A 20,240-nucleotide genomic window follows, 5' to 3' on the forward strand; every position below is an offset into this window, starting at 1 on the left:
TTAACCAATTAACACTCACAGCAGTTTATTACAGTAAATAAGGATATAAAGCATAAAACAATTACACTATACAGCAGTGTTATTAAGCAGGTATCCACACATTTCCATCTCGGTCCCCGGTGTCTCTTATTTTGCTACCTTCGTCGTCCTTTTCGCGCTCATCACGGTTCACGTTATAAATAGGGGCGGGTCTGTGCTCCAGACCGATGCAAGCTGGGGTCCCGGCCAGAGGGAGGGGAGGTGGGGGGACTCCGGCGGCTCGCTGGCTGGGAGAGAGGCGGCTGGTACCCCGCTGCTCTCCCGGTACAGGCGCTTTGCTCGGCTGCCGGGGGAAAAAAAACATCCATTAAATTTCTTACAAGTTTTGTCAAAAGCAGCAACTTTTTCTACGATAAATGCATATTAAATGTTTTAACTCTCTCGCTTTAACCTTTACAGCAGAACAGCCGGCGTTTCGAGAGCAAGGTAAGCGGTTTCTCTCTCTCTCCTCACACCGGGGGTTTCGGTTTTCACACCGGGTCTCACACGGCTGGGCTCCAGTTTTCTGCGGTCAGTTACCAGCAACTCGAGTTACCAGTTTCCCCCCCCAATTCAAGCTAAACGGAGCGGTCGGCGCGTCTTCATGCAAACCGGCTCCGGAGAAAGAAAACCCAGCCGGACCTGCAGCTGCACAGTGAGTCGATACCGGTAAGAGAGACGAAGCCCCTGTGAAACTGGTTTTCAGTCTTAAACGAGCCTTGAAGCTGCGCTTTCCTGACCGGGCCTCTCTCAGCCTCTAGGAAGAAGAGACTCGGACTCGCCTGTGAATCCGCCGCGGAGCTCCGGTCACTCGGTACACTGGTGGGTCTGCGCTCAGGTCTCCACGCCGTGAAGGATCCGACAGCCGTCGTTTAAAGCCCAGAGCCGCGCCAGGATCCTGCAGAAGCCTGGAATACAAACAAGAAAAAGCGTATTGTGCAGGTAAAAACACAACATAGAACAAGCAGTTTAAAGAAGCTGAAGCACGATTTTAATACCATGTTTCTCCGCAGAGTCAAACCACAAGTCCTACAGCCAGTCCGGCAGCTCCGCCTAAAGTAAGTTAAGCAATTCATTTACTTTTAAAGCCCCATTTTATAACACTTTCCACTCGGACCGAGAAAAGCCGACAGCCGTCGCCCATGATCCTACTCCAGCTAAACGGTAAACTTGAGAAACTTTCTTTGTTTGCAAACTCGCTATTTAAAGACAGAGAAGCGATACGGGCGTCGGAACCGCTAAACAGCCGCGGATTGAAGTCTAATTGCAGACTGACCGCACCTGCCTTCTCATTCAGACTCGGCCAATAGGGGCGGGGGATCCCGGAGCTGCTCGTCTCTGCTACTAAACAGCGAGTTTTCAAACGGGGACACGAGAGACCAAAAATCCCCTAACGGGGACAGTTAAACAAAAAAAGAAATCTCATCTGAGGATAAAGGTTTGTCTGAGCTACTCAGCTTGCAGCCCTTTAGTGCACTCCACTGCAGTAATCGGAGTCAACCAGCTGCTTAATTACTGCTGATCCTGCTAATTATCAATTTAACAGCACAGGGAGCAGCTACACTGTAATGCAGTGGACTGGAGAGGCTGCAAGTAGCTCTGATTCCAGTATCAAGGTCCCACCTTCACACTACAATACCCTGAGACAGGATGGGCTCCCACACTGACACTACACTGCCCACTCATGCTCTTTATTCACCTCAAGGCAACACTGCTCACAGGGAACACAAATAAGGAACAAGCATGTGTTGACTCCACTCTGGAAAGGAAACAAGAAAATGGTTCTGGCTGTGGAGTTGTCTGTGTGTTGGGAGGCCATCAGGCTGCAGAGAAACAGGACACCTTGAGACAGAACAGAAGTCTGAAGAGGCTCTGAGACTGAAAGCAATCACTTCTATACCTGTGCTCAACCCATTACCTCACCACATCCTGCCCAAACAGTTAATAAACCTCATTCTCAGCACTCATTACTAAACCAGTTTAGTTTCTCTGGTTTATACACTCTCCTGTGATGAATGTTAATGGTTCCTGCCCCTTGCCTGCTTTCTGACAGCATCCAAACCACACAGCAGCTCTCCTGCGCTTGTGTTGGGGTGAACTCTACTGTCGCAGGAGAAGGACATGTTTCTGATGATGGGGAGTCAGTCTGAATCCTGCAGTTAGTATGTGAATGTGATTCAGATATCAGGACTCTACAGTGACAATGTTAATGACAATTGTAGCTATTGTCTCACACATGAAGAAAACTCCAGAGCCAGAATAGATGTTCTTCTCAGTGTGGAATTCTCCCCTACTTGTTCCTCTGCAGCTCCCACACTGACACTCCTCTCCACTCTGAGCACATTCAAACAGGCAGGTTTTTCCTACAGCTGGACCATCTCCTTTCACCAACAGCCTCAGCTGCACTCCTACCCAAAGACACTCAGAATTATTCCACTAGACCATGAAAAAGATCTAACAGCAAAGAATATAAACAAAGCACATTAACTCATGTCACTGGCCCTGTCAATCAGCCCCTCCTGTCAAGGTGTATTGATACTGTGGGACACTTGAAAATGCAGGTTTTCAGTGGAATGGTACAGGGTCCTCCATCAGTACTGCAATGAGTCAACTTTACAGTCAAGCAATTTGTTCTTGTGATCAGAACATAAATATTATCCTGGTTTCATTCTGTGGTAATTCTCTGCATACATTTGATCATATTGGAATAAAAAATGTTCAACTTTCCCTGTTTTGAAGTAACTGGGACACATTCACTTTAAATACATTTCAGAGTGTAGAAGAGTGTGTGCTTGTATATCCCTCCGAGACGGAAACTGCATGAGGTCTGAGACCCATGGAGCTCACTGCCCTCTAATCATCTGAGATGCTTTGCTTTTGCCACCAAGTTCTTATTTAGGCTTCAGGTGGTCGTACTTCAATTGTTTTTCCTTCTGTCAATAGCGTTGAAATCTAGGCATTAGACCCAACAAGTTAAAGTGTTTCTACAATTATTCTCCTGATGACCTCCTTGGTTGCATTATAAACTGACTCAAAGCTACAACACCTGAATATTTGATGTGTGTCCTCTGAGCTGAGATGTAGATGACATGTATGGTCCCTAACTAACACCACCTCTAATCCTACTCCTGTATATGTGATCAGCATCTGAGCTCAGAGGGAGCACAGAGGACATTGAGGTGTTGCTGGAGCTCTCAGCTCTGAGTCCATAGCCTTCAGGTTTGAGCTTCAGTGATCCAGTACACTAGTGCTGATGGAGACAGACAGGTGAAGGAGTCTCCTCATGATCTCCCCAGGCCAGGCCATGACTCTCACAGGAGGTGCTGTTCACTGGAGCATCTGCAGCTCCTTTCTTTCTTCATACTTGAACCTGTCATCTCTGTACTCTGAGCACATGCTGAAGCCTTGTGGAGGTAATGTCATGGCCTGGGGATGCAGGAATGGCTCAGACTGGGTCACTCATCTTCCTTGAGGATGTAGCTAATGATGGCAGCAGCAGAGTCATTTCTGAAGTTTACAGAAACAGGGTCTCTGATGAAGCAGAAAAGGCTTCAATACTTATTGGACAGTGCTGCACCATGCAGCATGACAATGACCCAAAGCATCTAGACAGTGCAACCAGTGCAAGAGCTCATCAGGAGAAAACAGAAACTGGTCAAGTGTGTCTACAGATCTCAGTCCAACTCGAAGTCACTGCTTTAGCATGATATAAAGTAAAAGCATCTCAAGAACAGGCGATACCTCATCTTCATTGATGGCACTGAGTACAGTGAGCTCATTTACTGGTTTACACTCTGAAATGCAGGTAACATGAATGTGTCCCAATAAGTCAGACCATATGACATGATGAGGATTAATTCACCACTATTCCTGCTGCCTCCTGATGTTCATCCACGCTCACAGAGCTGTGAGATTGATTTCCAAATTGAGGAGAATCTGATTTACAGGGTTGGCTTAAATCCCCACACCCTGACATCACACTGACACTCCTTCACTACAGCTGCAGCACTGAAGTAATCAGCATTAATGTGGAAGTCTGACATGTACAATTCATCAAGCATATTCTGTAATTGTCTAGAACTCATCTTATATACTTGTTTCTGTATCAATACTAATATTCTCAATTATTTAAGATTTAAAACCAGAACACTGAACTTGTTGCTGGGCTTGTCAGCTACACCCCACTGTCTTCTGCAGGAACAGAAAACATTTAAATCCTCCTGAGCAGCATTTTACAGGCTGAAAAAAATCAAAATCTCAAGAATAGACAACTTGTTGGCTGAAGAGATGAGGATGCTAGGAATATTGAGCTGACTGTGTCCAGACTGCAGGCAGTTATTGTCTCAAAGGCAGCTTCACCCACATGTTTCCCACTTGACTGTCACTTGTAATTACAGCATTGAACTGGCTGTGCTTGAATATGATCAAATGTATGCAATTCCAAAAATCAACAGTATGTTTTATTGTTTGTTATTCATTGTCTCCTGTTAATGAATAAACATTGCTTGACTGTAAAGTTGTGGCTCATTGCTGGGGTACTGGGTGTAGATCTAGGACTAGTTGTATTTAACAATGCAGGGGGTTGACATGATTTGCTGTGGAACTGAGGGGCCTGTGCTCAGGGGCAAACGGAGAACTAGATCTAGTTATGGGAAGCACTTGATTAGTAGTAACACCGTGTTCAGTGGAGTATTCTGCACTCGGGTTTTAACTGTATAACAGTCTAGAGCCCATTCACTGATCTAGTGCTCAGTATCCCGCACTGTGCCGGGTCAGATGTGATGGCCGTACTGTACAGCACACCTCGCTCTGCATGACCCCGGCATATACAGATTCCTTATAGCACCAAGTTATTTTTAAAAAAGTCAAGACGAACCTAGAACGAGTTAAAATATAAAAGCAACATACGGGGGAGAGTAGAGTTTAAAAAGCACAAACCAGCTCGGACAAACAGACCGCGTCTCTTTCGGCGCTGCAGCGCGATGTGAACAAACCGCATCTTGGTCAGCTTCCTGAGCGATGTGTAGTGATTTGAACGTTGAAATTAATAAAACTTAATATGGTTCCTAAATTTGAATCGAAATTAAAGCAGGTATTTCCCGTGAGAGTAAGGACACGGTCTGGAGGTCTTGAGCCCTTTTTAATCCAAATTCATTCTCCCGACATTGGGACGAGCCCGTGTTTAGCAAAGCGAGCTGCGCTGTACTACCGACTGATTCCCTGAGCCCCTCCCCCAGCTCAGCTCCTCACTCCTGTCTGATGACTGTCGCTGCGGTGCTGCTCAGTGCTGAAATCCGAGCTCTTACCTGCTTGTCTTGTTTCAGGTCTCCCCTGGCTGCTGTCCCTGCCGCCCGGACAGAACCCGTCCCGCACTGACCAGACTGCCGGCGCTGGACAGGAAATCGTCATCCCGGATGCCGTTACTTGTCATTCTGTAACTCACTCTGTATTTTTTTTGTTTCATTGTTGCCAACTTTCTTTTATTTGTATGCTTTCAAAACTTAATAAAGAATTTTGACTTCTGTCTTACTTACTTCTTCTTTTCTTCGTAACATTATTCCTAACAAAAATAAAACCAAACAAAACGGTGAACGAGCACCGCCCACAATTAATATTAATGAGGGGCGTGGTTAATGAGGGGGCGTATCGCATAATCGAGTAGGGGAGTGTCGCATTATTCATAAGAGGGTGTTGCCAAATGATGACGTCACACTAGCCAATCAAAATGTCTGGATGAGAGCCCACCTCCAAGCCTTCTGCTCCCAGGTGATTGGTCAGTTTGAAGCAAAACTTCAGTTATGGGATATAACACCATTTTCTCTATTCTGATTGGTTGAAGGACCTGTCAATCAAATCACCACACCCCTAAAAATGACGCACTTCTTAAGGGTTGTCTTTATATGATTGACATGAGGTTTAACCCAATCCCAGAAGCCCATCTCCAAGACCAGCCCCGGGTGAGATTTGTTTAATACTAATGAACTTTAATTCACTTAATACATAAACAAAGTATTCATTATAATGAATTAGAATAATTTAAAATATTAATTAGTAATTAAAACGTATACAGCAACTCTTTTTGTTTAAATTTCCCTAAGATATTTACATTTTTTTAAGTAACACAATCAGAAAGACAGCAACCAAGTTTTTAAAAATACATTCTCCAAAAAAAAGACACATAAGCCAGAAGTAAAATGAATTTAAATTTTATTTGTGTTCAGTACAAGTGTAAACATACATTTTAGAAATCAAAAAGCATTCGAGTGAAAACGCTTTCTTTCCAGTTGAAAAAAGAAAGAAAAACAGAGCTTACTAAAATACAAGTGACTGGTCAACCAATTTTAATACAAATGTAAATACATGAGAGCATTAACACCGACATCTTACGGACAAAACAAGCAGTAGAAAAAAATGCACACAGTAAACATGAGAAAATAACATTATTTACACTAGAATTGATTTTCTATTTCACATTATCACATACACAAACAGCTCATTAAAATACAAGTGATTAGTGCACGAGTTTAATAAATGCAAATTTAATGCAAATACGAGTTAACAAACATCTTACAGAAAACACTTTTTCCACAAAAGCGGTGAGCGTTTTAATTCAGTACAAACAATAAAAACCTTAAACATTAAAAAAAAAATCTACCCAAAAACTAATTTTCTAGTTCATATTAACAAGAAAAATGCAAATAAGCTAATTAAAATACAGCGACTGATTTAAATAATGCAAATGTAATGCAAATATAAGTTAACAAACATCTTACAAAAACAACAGAAAGTCACTTTTTCCACACTAAAGTTGGCGTTTTAATTCAATACAAACAATAAAAACCTTAAATAATAAAAAATAACAATTCTAGCCAAAAACTAATTTTCTAGTTCATATTAACATGAGAAATGCAAATCAGCTAATTAAAATACAGCGACTGATTTTAATAAATGCAAATAAGGAGTTACCGCCGCCATCTTGCTAATCAAACACAAACAACACAAAATCACTCGATACTCACTAGCTGAAAGTCAGGAACGTCCAGAAACGTAACGATTCCGTGATGTGTCATAACGATATCATTAAAATTAGGCCAAAAAACGACTAAAAAAAAGTAATAAAATCGAGAAAACGCCATTCACAACCTCCGCCTTCCCTTTTCGGCAGAACTTCCGGAAGGAGCTATGCTGGGGGCGGGGCTTATTTAAATATGAGAATCGCAGCCAATCAGAATCCATGACGTCTCGACCCAAACCACGCCTGTTGACAGTAGAGGGTGGGGCTGCACCGCCCTTATGCGTTGGGAGGACGAACTACAATTTAGATTAATTGTAAAACCGCTGCCTATATATTGAATATTAATAAAGGATTTTGGTGGGCAGAGCCGCAAATAATGTCGTCTCGCCTCTTTATTGGTCACTTTGGGCTCCAGGTCCTATAAATTTTGACCCACCTGATTATCCTCCTTACGCGCGAGAGCCGGGCAAGACAGACAGCGGTAAGTAACTCGTCCAAACGCTTTTCAAGCTTTGCTGCTCTGTGCATTTAAACCTGTATTAGGTCATTGTTTTACAATACTTTTCTACTCTATTTCTTATTCTTATTTCCTCTGGGCTGTGCTTCTGTTGTGTGCAGAATCCTGTGAATATTCGTTCACATATCGTGCTGCTTGCTACTGCTCTTGAAATGTACTTGTAATTCGAGACTAACAAACATCACTCTTTCAGTTTTGTCCACTAAATCACATTTTTAGTCAATCTGGCGGGATCATGTATGAGTCGAGAGGTAAGTTTCAGTATTTTTATCTGCATCTCGTTTCTCTCCAGCTCTCTCACTCCGGAGCTCGGCCAGGACTCGCGGCCCCAGTGACAGTGAGGGGAGAGTTTTACTGCCTGCTGCTCTGGTATCGGCAACAAGTCGGGTAAGAACTGGGGAATGGTGTCAGACAGACAGGGCGCTGCTTTCACAGCCCTGGTCAGCTCTCTTGGGCAACTCACTGGTACCCTGGCTTGACCAAGAGGAGCGGGCTGTCGGGCTGTGAGAGCAGCTGTCAGCAGAGCCGCGTATACAGACCGCGTACCTGGCTCTGCCGTCTGTTGATGCAGGCTGCCCTCTGGTGGCGGCTAAGAGCAACAGCGTGTGAGCTCGGGCTTCTGAAACAGTGGAGCTCACTCCACTACTTCACTGTTCAGTCCTGTACTACCGTTCTTACTCACTGTAGTGTGAAATGTACTCTGACACAGCTCGACTTTGTGTTTTAATGACTGCACTTGTCTGTTATTCCAGCTTTCAACAAAGGCTTCGACTTCACCTCCAGCCTGGTTCTGGGATTGACTGGGTGAGTTGGTTTAGATCTCTACACCCTGACATCACACTGACACTCCTTCACTACATCTGCAGAGTGTCACAGTCTAGATCTCTTCATACTTTCCTTTACTTCTTCCTCTATGTTCTTGATCTTTTCAAATAAAGGCTGATAATACACAGTGATCTCTGACCATCACAGGAATCCTGAGTGTCTTCAGCTCCTCCTCTGAGTTCAGATGCTGATGGCATGTCCACTCCCTAACCCCACTACTAACCCCACTCCTCACTCTTCTACATGTGATCAACATCCCAGCTCAGAGGAGGAGCTGAAGACACTCAGGATTTCTGTGATGGTCAGAGATCACTGTGTATTATCAGCCTTTATTTGATATAAGATCAAGAACATAGAGGAAGAAGTAAAGGAAAGTATGAAGAGATCTAGACTGTGACACTGCTGTAGTGAAGGAGTGCCAGTGTGATGTCAGGGTACAGAGATATAAAGTGTGAGGAAGTGTTCTGGCACAGCCTGACCTATTTTAATGAGTTTACTTCTCTTTTTCCAGCTTTCAACAAAGTCACTGAATTCAGTCCAGCCTGGTTCCAGTCTGTCAACATGTGATGAATAAACACCTTCAGCTTCCTTCCTGCTGCTCTTCTCTCTCACTGAGGACTGAGACTGTGAAGAGTCAGAATCTGGGTCTGTGATGGACAGAGTGAGTTGGTTTAGATCTCTACACCCTGACATCACACTGACACTCCTTCACTACAGCTGCAGCACTGAAGTCCCTGGTGTTGATCTCCTGGAAATCTCACATGTACAGCTCCTCTCTCCTAGTCTGTAACTGTCTAGAGCTCCATCTTCTGTCGCTGCTTTACCTGTATCTCTGTCACTACTAGTCTCCTGCTGCTACATTAGTTTCTCTCCCACTGCAGAGCAGTCTGCACTCTGCTTCAGGAGTGGACAATGACTGGGGAATTAGACTCTCTGCCTGCCCTCTCTCTGCACTGTCCTACCTCTCTCCTTCTCTGCCTGCTGCTTGGTATGTGAAGTGTGTTACTGGCACCCCAGCTCTGCCTTTTACACACACTATTCAAGAAGGTTTGCTCTTCAGGGCTCAAGTATATTTATGTTGAGTGTTTATTTATCACTGGTTGACAGACTGGAACCAGGCTGGAGTGAATTCAAAAGCTTTGTTGAAAACTGAAAAGAGACTCATGTCCCCCAAGTCTCCAGGTGAGCTCTGCACAATTTCTCCTATTTCCTACAGCAGCTTCTCCCAATAACACCTCTGCAACTCCACAGTTAGAAATAAATCTCATGCTTGTCACTTTGTTGAACTATGAGCTATATTGCACTTTACAGGTATGTGATCTTTATTGTACACTGAATGCTCAGGTAATAACTCCTCAGTGTGTTTCTGCTCAAAATATTCTTCTGCCACACAGGGCATCTCTTTCTATCTCAGTGTATTATTTTACAATAGTCTGAGCTTCAGCACAGCCTCCCACAGACACTCATTCAGACTGGAAATGCTGTCTAGAGTAAAACAGACTAGATTCCTTTATACTTACTACTCTGCCACTAATGTTCCAGATCAGTTCCAATTAAAGGCTGATAAATCACAGTGATCTCTGACCATCGCAGGAATCCTGAGCTCCTCCTCTGAGTTCAGATGCTGATGGCATGTCCACTCCCTAACCCCACTACTAACCCCACTCCTCACTCTTCTACATGTGATCATCATCCCAGCTCAGAGGAGGAGCTGAAGACAGTACAGCCCCTGTCCAAGTCCAGCAGTGTTGAGATATGATTTGTATTTATTACCAAGATACTGTGGCCACATTCTTCACTGGGGAGAATTGTCACCCTGATCAATTTTGAACTTAATTCTGTTTAAAAAAAAGTTCAAGAGCTTTGATTTTAATTAATTTTGTCCAGAACTATGAAATCCTTTTTGGTTGCTCTCATTGAATACTTCTGCTTGATGTAAAAATAGATTTCAGTCTACAGGTGTCCTCAGTGCTGTATGAGGTTCTATAATACCTACAGGCTGTGTGACTGAATGGAACTACAGTAAACCCACAGTTTAAAAGACACAATCTGCCAAAGGGAAACTCTGTCTGTAAAACTGTCAACACTGGACTTTTCCTCCGATAACAATAGGCAAATTGCTAACAATAGGTGTTATTGTTTTGTATGCTGTAGTAAATTTAATGCAGCATATTTTCAACACATGACATAAAGAGCTCATCTTTTATAATAAAAATACAAAGGAATAAGTTGATTTGACTACTGATCTCAATTGTTTAAAAGAAGTCATAAGACCCAGAGAGCATATATATATATAATTTATATACTTGTATAGTTTTTTATGTAATATTGTTTTGGGGATGAAACAGATGAAGCTATTAAAAGCTCCTGTTACTCTATTAAACGGAGGGTTTCCTGTAATTCTCTTTAATGCTTTTATTAAAGACTCTTCTGTTAATCATGCTTCTGCTGTCAGTTATTTTACAGTTTCTGATCTTTTGACTGTTTGTAACTCTTCTGAACCAATTTCTAGATTTCAGTTTGTCTTTAATTCTGCTGTGGCCAGTGTTCTCACTCAGTGTGAGCTGACTGAATCAATACTCTAGTTTAGAGAGGGGTAGATTTTGTATTATTGTCAATGTGTTTTTATTGCCCTGCTGGGAAACTCTCCGGCTCTCAGCCCCTCTTGCTCCTCTCCGTCAGCTCCTGTCCTCCTTTCAGGATGTTCATCTTCCCTCCTGCACTGCTGTCACCCTGAGCTCCCAGACACAGGCACTACCCTGAGCTCCCAGACACAGGCACTCTTACCTCCCTCCCTGTCCAGCCAGAGTCTGCTCCTCTTCTCAGTGAGCAGGCACACAGTCTGCCTCTAACTTTCCTTGCTGATCCCAGCACGGACATTCCCGACTCCTGGAGAAGACAGCACAGTGGAAAGACTGGAAAGGCTGCTGCTGGGAGAGGTGATTCTTACAACATCGAGGTGACCAGGTGATGTTTTAATCCTGCAGTTTTACTGTGTGGCTCCATTGTGCTTGTAGATGAATACCTGGGTCAGGATGAGGCTCAGAGTTCCTTCATGCTGGAGTCTGGAGGTGGTCTTGTCCACTGGCTCCTGTTCTAGTGAAGAGCAGTAAAATAACTGTCTCCAGTCGGCTCAGACTCTGGGAGCTGATTCTGAGGGGAAGAGACAGCAGTCAGGTCTGCCAGTTTAACTCTGTGCAGTCTGGAAACTCCCGTCTCCTGTACTTGAATTTGTTCAGTGACCGGGAATTAATTCTGTTACTGAATGTGCCTTAACAGGGATACTGAGAGCAGTGAAGATATTTGGCCCTTCTGTTTTCTGAAATTATTTGACATAACTTTACTCTAAGTAAGACATATTGCACAGTCCTTAAGACATACTCAGTGCTATTATTATTCATATTTCTCCAGGGAAGTAAGTAAATCTGCAGATCACTTTGTTTTTTATTATATGTTTCTAAATATCTCACTCCCTATTCCCTCTGAATCACTTCAGTGTTTCTGCCTGTATTGTCTCTGGCTCTTCATTCTTCTATTTCCTACTTTGACATGTAATAATGCTCTCAGTTGTAGTATTTGAGAGGAGGTGATCTCTGCTACAGGATATCAGTCTCCAGTGAATGCTGGGCTCTTTGATATGTCGAATTTGTTTAGCTTCTTAATTGTTAAATCCATCCTGCTAACTATGAATTACTTTGCTTGTTCCAGCACTGTAGTGGAGCTGATGGAAGGGGCTGCAGGTTTAAGATTTGCATTCCCTGCAGGCCAAATACACACCCTGAGACCGGAAATGTTCTCACCTGAACGCTACGCTGAACATTCCCGGTCTTCAGTCCTGGCTGTGGGGTGGTGTCTGTGTGTTGGGAGGCCATCAGGTTGCAGAGAAACAGGACACCTTGAGACAGATCAGGAGTCTGAAGAGGCTCTGAGGCTGAAAGCAACAACTTCTACCTGTGTTCAACTGATTGACTACTGTGGTAAAAGACTGAAAATAAAACCAGGAATGACTAACACTTTTTAAATATTTATCTGTTTCTTTCTTCTTTTTTTCATCATGGAATAAACCTATTACTTGTTCTTTTAAACCTCAATATATTTGTGTATATACTGTGTATAAAGGAGATGAATATCAGTAAAATATTTTATTTGCAGATGTGTGTTTAGTTGCCTAGCTGAATTACCCGTGTGGAACGGGTCGTGACCACAAGCTCAGAAACCGACACCATGTGTGAACGAGAAAACCATTACAGGTCCCTGGAAGTCACTCGTAAGATGTTGCCTATTGTTCAAATTTATAATAAAAATAAAAATCTAATTTTATTCTTAGTTTGTAACTTAAAGTAATACAAAAACTTTACAAAAGAAAAACGGTGTGAGTTATGCGGAAATTCACAGATAGCTAATAAACAAACCAAACAAATCCAGCAATAATAAACTCACCTGCTGCCGGTGGCGTCTCCACTACGCATGTGTGGGACTCGGCTCGCTTGGCGCAGGTGAGGCCGGTGTCGATGACGTCATGTAAACGGGACCATGCAGGAAGAGTGGGGGAGTTCGATTCAGACAGAGCTGTGCTCCAGACCGGTCTGGGAATATCTCGGGGTATGATGGCCGCTACCACACACAATACTTTGTTTTTAGCTATGAGAGACTCAAACTACCTAGCGCTGTGAAAGATATAAATATTTCAGTTTGAGAAAACAAGATTCGTGAGCTGTCACATGATTATCTTGTTTTCCCTGGAGATTTAATCGGCTGATGCAGTTGGAAATATAAATGTTTTACATCTGCTTAAGGCACATCTTCTCATATTAACACGTCAACTATTTTCTCTTAAAGATTTTGATTCATGAACGGGTGATAACACACAAGTAAACACAGTTGTGACAGTGATGTTCTTAAAACAGAACAGAGATGTTAGTCCTAGTTAATCAAAGATTCATCGCTGGCAGGTCGTGTCTTACTGTCAAGAGCAGAGGGAGTTTCTCATTCTGTGTGGTTCAATCACACTGGGGTTTCCTAAACACATTCGTGATGATTCTGACAAATTACTTTATTTCATATTAAAGAATAAACCCCATTATGTCCGATAACATCATCTTGTGTAGCCCCCAAAACAGTGTGGCTTGACTGTTCTAGTGTTCTAGTTCTAACAGCCCTACACTCTATGGACCTCAGTTAAACATATTATCCAAATATAGAATCTCTTCCAATGACCTACAGGAGATGGGTGTACATCATACACTTACTCAGTTGATATACAATTTCCTTTTTTGGGAACAGTATGTACAAGTGAACTCGGGGAAGTCTCTCACCATCAGCAACCAGCACAGGGGTACCCCAGGGGTGCGTGCTGTCCCCACTGCTTTTCACATTGTACACTGATGATTGTGTACGCCACTCTGACATCTGTGTGATTATCAAAAAAATTGGTTGATTAGGACTTTTGAATTATGGTGAATACAATCATAGACAGGAGAAAAATATATATTTTTAAATGACGTCAGGATAATTCCCTGTTGTTAAACACAAAACAAAAGAAATGATCATTGATTTCAGAAAGAAATGTTCCAATCCTCTGAACACTGTAATTGTAAATGGAATGGATAGTGAAACAGTAAATGAATATAAGTACCTTGACACTATTATTATTTGTAAATTAACTTGGACAGCCACCACAGAGGAAGGTATTTGAAGGTGCAACAAAGGTTGTATTGTTTAAGGAAATTAAGGAGTTTTAATGTAGACAGCAAATTGTTGCCATTTTTATAAGAGTTTTTCTTTTTATTCAGAGCAGTCTAACCTTTTGTATTCAGAGCTGGGGAGGTGCTTTGTCCTTGCAGAACAAAAACAAGTTGAAGAAAGTGATCAGGACTGGTGGCAAGATAACCAGCACATTCTTTGACTCGGTACCATGTCTTACAGAGCAACGTGTTATTAACCTTGCACATAAAATCTTAGATGACCCCTCTCATCTTTTCTTTTTGAATATACACTCCTATTCTCTGAAAGGAGTTACCAGATTTCCTGTATTGTCTTGATACCTAAAAGCATTCAATTTGAACAAACAGTGATCAAAAACAATGAAACATGAAAAAAACAATGTTCAGAGCTACAGATCTCATTGTTGTTGTTTTAGACACTTTACTAGTTAATTATCTGTTTTTAATCTTGTGATACTGGACTGAATTCTGACTGAGCAATGTTGTTAAATGTTGTTCTGTATTATGGTATTCTACTGTTGTTGCTGTGTTGTATTATTGTCATATATGGTATATGTTTATGAGCTCTTGATGTGCAAGACAAAGTCCTTTAGAGGCAATAGAGACTGTTCTCTAGAAACAAGAGATTGAAAGGATGAGAAACAAAGGCAAAGATAAATTGGGCTTAACAAGCATAAGTCATTTCTTTTTGATTTCAAGAAAAGGAATAAAAGGAAACTCCATTTCTGAGCCACTTTATTTTACACTGGTAAGAAGACAAAATTGGATGGATTTTTTGAGGGTGGAAATGGAAAGATTTTTTTTTCTAAATTTGAGAAGAAATTTATTTTTTACATGTGTTTTGGATACAAGTCTTCTTTTGGTTTTTGTGTTTTATTTGATCAGGGTAGACTTGTTTTTTATCTGTAATTTAACAAAGGTGTGTTCTGGTCTTGAGTTCTGTCTGCTGGTCAACCTGGCAGATGACTGTATCCCACAGGGCATCACACTTTCATTTAGTTTTCATTGAATAAGTATTACAGAAGTGCAACATGTAACATGTCTCAATCTAAACTCTAGCTTTTCGATTCTTAATGGAATGTCTGGCATTACTTTCACTTTCCTGTTTCTACAGCAACAGTCTAGCCTCCCAGAATCTCCTGTTTAATTCCCTCTCAGTCTGTTCTGGTCTGCAGTGACTGAGCAGCTGCTGCAGGTCCCCCAGGAGAGCTGCACTGAGGGGGTGAAGAGGGTCCCTCCTGTGGGTGAAGACCCCTGAGCTCCTGTGGGGGGAGAAGCACGTTATCAGCGCAGCTGTGAGAGGTAAATAAAGAGCTTAAGGTCTAATGTAACTCTAGTGAATTTGCTTTACTGACTTCCTCAGATGTTCTGAAGAAGCATGTTCTGTGATTTGCATGTTTGCTGTCAGGTTTTAAACAGCGGACAAGTAGGTGTCACTCTGCCCTGTGACCTACAATTTCCATACTGGAGCCCCAGTTCAAAGCCTCCTGAGATATATTTTAAATATTCTGGGTTCTACAGGGCTCAGACGGGTCATTTCAACTCCTACTCTTGGAGTTTTATCTGGGACTATCTGGGAGTTTTGCTCACAGGTGATTTGACATGCTCCTGGACTTTCTACTGTACTAACCCTGTCAAGTCCAGTCTTACCTTATGCAGTCAGATAAAAGCATGTTGTGAATATCAAAGCTATGATTTTGGGACCGCGTTGTCCGAGCAGAAATCCACCACTGGTATTTATTATTTTTGACTGCTTCCATTCTGTTAGGCTTCTCTGGCAAATTTGTTTTTATCACAGTTATTTGAGCTGATAATGATTTGAGCTAATTCATGATAAGTATTAAAAAAGTAGGCTTAGATTAAACAGACAATAATTAAACAGCAGGCTTTGTATTGATGATGTTGTCCTCTGGTCTTGAGCAACTTTCCTTCCCTGCTGCTGACACCCCAATCTACAGCAAACCTGTCAATACTTATTTTGAAGTCTGAGAATTATATTTGTATCTGCAGTTAAACGTGTGTGTCTGTATATACTGTATATATATGTGTCTGGGACACTGTAACACCAGACTGGCGAAGGCCAGTAAATATCTGAGTAATACAGTGGGACGTTTTGGCAGGTTGTTAACCTATACTTGTATGAAACAGACTGGTTTTTAGGCTTATAATGATTTTCAATATCAATTACTACATTTTGACATGGACATGAAATGTGTATATAGCACTTTTGGGTCTAAGAAGCCTTGTCACATTGTCAAATCTGCTTTCATATTTACCGATGGAAGAATAATTGTATTTCTTCATTCTCAACAGTGCTGTCAGTCACAGGCCTTTCCCCTGAGCCCCTGAGCTGGGAGGATCATGAGGACCACCTGGACAGTCAATAGTCTGCTGCTTCACCTTCATAAGAGGTCACTCTTTACAGTAGTTTCTTTCATCATTAAGAGGGAGTTATGGACTACTCTTTCAGGGGATTCTTAAATATCACATTCCTTTTTTTAACAAATGTTGGTATTAAATAGGTTGCTAGGAAAACAATACAGTGATCATTGTATCACCTGATACACATACAGTACTCTGTTTTCAGTAATAGCTCTGCACCTGCAGTTACGAGTGCTGAACCTTGAATCTCTGTATGTCTCCTGTATTTCAAAGAATCAGTTCACAGTTCAGCTTTTTTTTTTATGAATAAAGGAAAATGTGAACTTGGTTAGTAAGCAAACTAAGAAGTGTTTTCCTTATGAAATATGACCTTTTCTGAGTAAAAGGTAATTTTCTTCTATGTGGTATTTATGCTGATCTTATCTTGTTGGATCTCTTGGAGAATCTCTGTTGATTTACATCCAATATACATTTATCCTAAAATAGTGAACAGTATATATTTGGTAGAGGAAGAGCTTTTGATTTGGATTCCATTACTTGAATGTTAAAAATGTTTTTTTTCTGGCACTGGCTTATAGTTAAATATCTATAGGGTTCCTGGGTGCTCCTTCCTTTCAGCAGATACACATCTTAATCTTTAACTAGTAAATTGCTTCTCTTGTTGAGTCGGTCCTCAAAATGTCTACTTAAATGTGGAGCAGTGTTCAGAGCTACAAAGCAGATTGTGAGGGTGTGTGTGTGTGTGTGTGTGTGTGTGTTACAGCACCACACTGGCTCAATTAACTGTGCAATGCTCTTTCAGAGGACAGCCTCATTTGTTCCTAGAGCACACTGATCATTTTGCTGATGGTATGTTCAGGCACAAGAGAGCACATTAAGCTTCTCTGACATGTTTGCATTCCCACTCAAATATGTGTTTATGTATTAAGCATTCCTACACAAGGCACTTTGTAATTAACATTGCAGTCTCTTATCCTTTCTGAGTTCTCAGTTTCTCCCCCCTCTACCCTCTGAGGTGGACCTGCCAGGGGCAGAGCTCAAAGCTGGAGTTGATGTTTCAGATGCTCATCAGCACTAGTTTGATCAAAAGCAATATTTACTAACAAGGGGCTGGGAGATCAGCAGATCTATGATAAAGAGTACAGTATGCAATTACTGGCAGGCAGCCTCCCTTTGTGTGCATACTGTACAGGCAACACCTGGAGCTCCATGCCTGACAGCCACCCTGACCAGCCAGGCTCACTAAAGAAATGGGAGGATGATCATGTGTGAAAACTCACTCTTCGTAGATGAGGCGACTCCACTACAGGTACCCGAACCCAACCCTGCAATCCACACAACCTTTAAGAAACAATCCGAGGACACCAGTTTATTGCAGAAATTGGACAAGAAAATACAGAACAGGAGGAACCAGGACGGTTGTTATGATACAGTATTGGAAATCGCTCAGGTGGTCCGCAGACTGGAGCCCCGGCCGGAGAGACGATGGGTAACCTGGGACCGCGAGGTGAGTCCGGCTGCTCTCCGGGATCGACTGCTGCTGATTGAACAGGGGAGGAAAAAAGCGTTTCGCGCTCCAGTACCTGTTGGAACAGTGTCTGGCCTCTCGCCTCTGTCTACACAAAAGTAGCACCATTTTTCGGAAGGCAAAATAAAGCAGTTTAGTCGGAGGGAGGCGTTAAAATTAAAAGCTTGAGGCTCGCTAAACAGTGTAGACAAGTTGGATTCTCTTACCTTTGAGTTCACCGGCCAGCTCTCCAGTCTCACGCAACACGGGAGCTCTGCGCTTCGGCGATCGGACGGTTGTAAAGAACAGGAAAGCGGAGACCTGGAGAGGCGAGTATAAAAAAAACCTGCCGAAACACGACTAACAAACCTGACCAAGCATTCAAATTACAGGTAGCAATGTTAAATGGTAACAGAAAGGATACGTTGCATTCCTGTCTTAATAGAAAGAAACCTTGACCGAAATTCAGCGAAACATCCGGGATTTTTTTTTTACCAGCAGCAAAGCCGCTATTTAAAGGCAAAGACGCACTCCGGCAGCCGGAACCATTTTTAAAGCAGACCAATCGAAAGCTGATACAAGATTAATCAAACCTGGCTTTTGACTTGTAATTATGTAGATTATGCCTAAAACACGGACGGTCTTTCACAGACAAATACAATCCCACTCCATACTTTTAACTTGATGAAGTAACATTATTGAAACTTTAATTTAACACTTACGATTTGTTTTATACTTTATACTTTATACTTTATTGATCACCGGGTATTCAGGTCACGAAGTGAGAAATGAGTATCAACCTTGCTACAGTGTTTCAGATTTCCTGTCTTTCAATTTTGGATCAAGTAGTAAGAATTACAGGTATACTGTTGGAATAGTTGATATTTGACTGTTGGATTTATTTGTTAATCAATCTCACCTTTGATTACTGTACATCGCTCATTGATAATGGTTCCCCAACACATTTCACTGTATAACCTGTGTATACGCTGTACAACACTGTATAGAATTTGTATGCCTTTTTAAAATTAATCAAAATGAATTTGGAGCTCTCTCTTAGAGATGACAACTGCGAGGTAGTATACTACTAAATACCGACGGACACTGCTTCCACTAGTTCAGTGCCAGATATAACACTATATAGAATTTTGATGACTTTTTAAATTCATTAAAATAAATATGCATCTGTCTCTTAGAGATCACCTTTATGAGTCTTTTATAGACTTCTAAATATTTGCTTCCACTAGTTCAGTGCAAGGAGTCTGGTATTCATAGACAACATTTGTACCACCTGCACGTTTTGCACTTGACTACAGTGACTTTCTTATCTAATAGTATATGAAATAACAGCATCCCTCGTAGTAAAAATATGGAGCGATGTGATGCACCGTTGATTGCAAAACTTGTTATTACGTCTTTATCACAATTCTGTTTTCTTAACCTTATCAAACGCCCATGGAAATATAAATTTATGTCTTATCACCTACTGGAATAAAGGATCTAAAGGGATACTCTGTCCAGACGCCAGCTGGGGTATAAAACATTTAGATGAATTGAATCGCTCATGTAGTAATTGTTTTAATAGAATTAGAATCATTTCAGACATTTTGTTTTAAAAAATAAAACATTTTAACCTCTCGGACTTCACGTCTGACACATGACATAAAGGCTCCTCCAACTCTGTGGCAAACTTTGAATCTCTGTTTTTCGCCGTTATTCGAAATGTTAAACAAGGCATGTCCAGTCGCAAAAAGTCTAGAAAATCGCATTATAAAGTCGTCTCTGTATAATTAATGTTTGAAAAGCGAGAAAACAGGGGGAAGTATCTGGTGTCGGAACTGGGACGTGGCTTCAGACTGAATAAGAGAGTTACATGCCCGGTGTGCTGTATGGCCGGCCTGGTGGCTCCGCGGGCTGAACCATCGGACACTTCTAAAGTTCAGAAAGCAGAGCGACTCTCAGAGATCAGAGTGAGTTAAACTCGAGCCCCGAGCCTCTCCGTCAGTGTGAGATCTTATCCCCGGGTGTAGCTCTCGCGCTGTCGGGGTGAGTTTGTGGAAGTGGCTGTTCTCTACCACGCCGGCCGTTTTGGGGGGCTCCATTTTCGGGGCCTTCCAAAACAGGGTAAATTGGGTGGTTTAAGTCCTTTAAAAATGATTAGTTGTTGACTCAATTCTAAAAAGCAGCCCCTTATACCACTGTGACACCTTCAGGACAGGTGTGGCATCAGCAGTGAAAGAGAGGTGCAGTCCT

General features: G+C 42.0%; 5 long non-coding RNA genes across 6 annotated transcripts; 4 read left to right on the forward strand and 1 right to left on the reverse strand.

Moving 5' to 3' along the window:
* Positions 1-8: 8 nt before the first annotated feature.
* LOC148640840 (uncharacterized) lies at positions 9-12,299 on the reverse strand. Of its 2 annotated transcripts, XR_015930035.1 has the most exons (4): positions 12,176-12,299; positions 11,401-11,528; positions 801-926; positions 9-322 (listed from the first exon to the last, which is right to left on the reverse strand). It is a non-coding gene; the product is annotated as an uncharacterized LOC148640840 (long non-coding RNA). The 2 variants fall into 2 exon arrangements; XR_015930034.1 differs by lacking the exons at positions 9-322; positions 801-926 and adding an exon at positions 11,132-11,264.
* LOC148640841 (uncharacterized) lies at positions 320-5,551 on the forward strand. The gene is made up of 4 exons (XR_015930039.1): positions 320-687; positions 780-960; positions 1,032-1,076; positions 5,343-5,551. It is a non-coding gene; the product is annotated as an uncharacterized LOC148640841 (long non-coding RNA).
* On the forward strand, positions 7,383-8,354 carry LOC148640842 (uncharacterized). The gene is made up of 3 exons (XR_015930036.1): positions 7,383-7,514; positions 7,843-7,937; positions 8,303-8,354. It is a non-coding gene; the product is annotated as an uncharacterized LOC148640842 (long non-coding RNA).
* LOC148640843 (uncharacterized) lies at positions 8,908-12,399 on the forward strand. The gene is made up of 2 exons (XR_015930038.1): positions 8,908-9,036; positions 12,084-12,399. It is a non-coding gene; the product is annotated as an uncharacterized LOC148640843 (long non-coding RNA).
* A 483-nt stretch (positions 12,400-12,882) lies between these two features.
* Positions 12,883-16,880, forward strand: LOC148640844 (uncharacterized). Its single transcript, XR_015930033.1, has 3 exons — positions 12,883-12,977; positions 15,213-15,400; positions 16,412-16,880. It is a non-coding gene; the product is annotated as an uncharacterized LOC148640844 (long non-coding RNA).
* Positions 16,881-20,240: the final 3,360 nt, after the last annotated feature.

Source organism: Lepisosteus platostomus, chromosome 25, assembly GCF_059453375.1.
Source record: "Lepisosteus platostomus isolate fLepPlt1 chromosome 25, fLepPlt1.hap1, whole genome shotgun sequence".
Taxonomy (NCBI): Eukaryota; Metazoa; Chordata; class Actinopteri; order Semionotiformes; family Lepisosteidae; genus Lepisosteus; species Lepisosteus platostomus.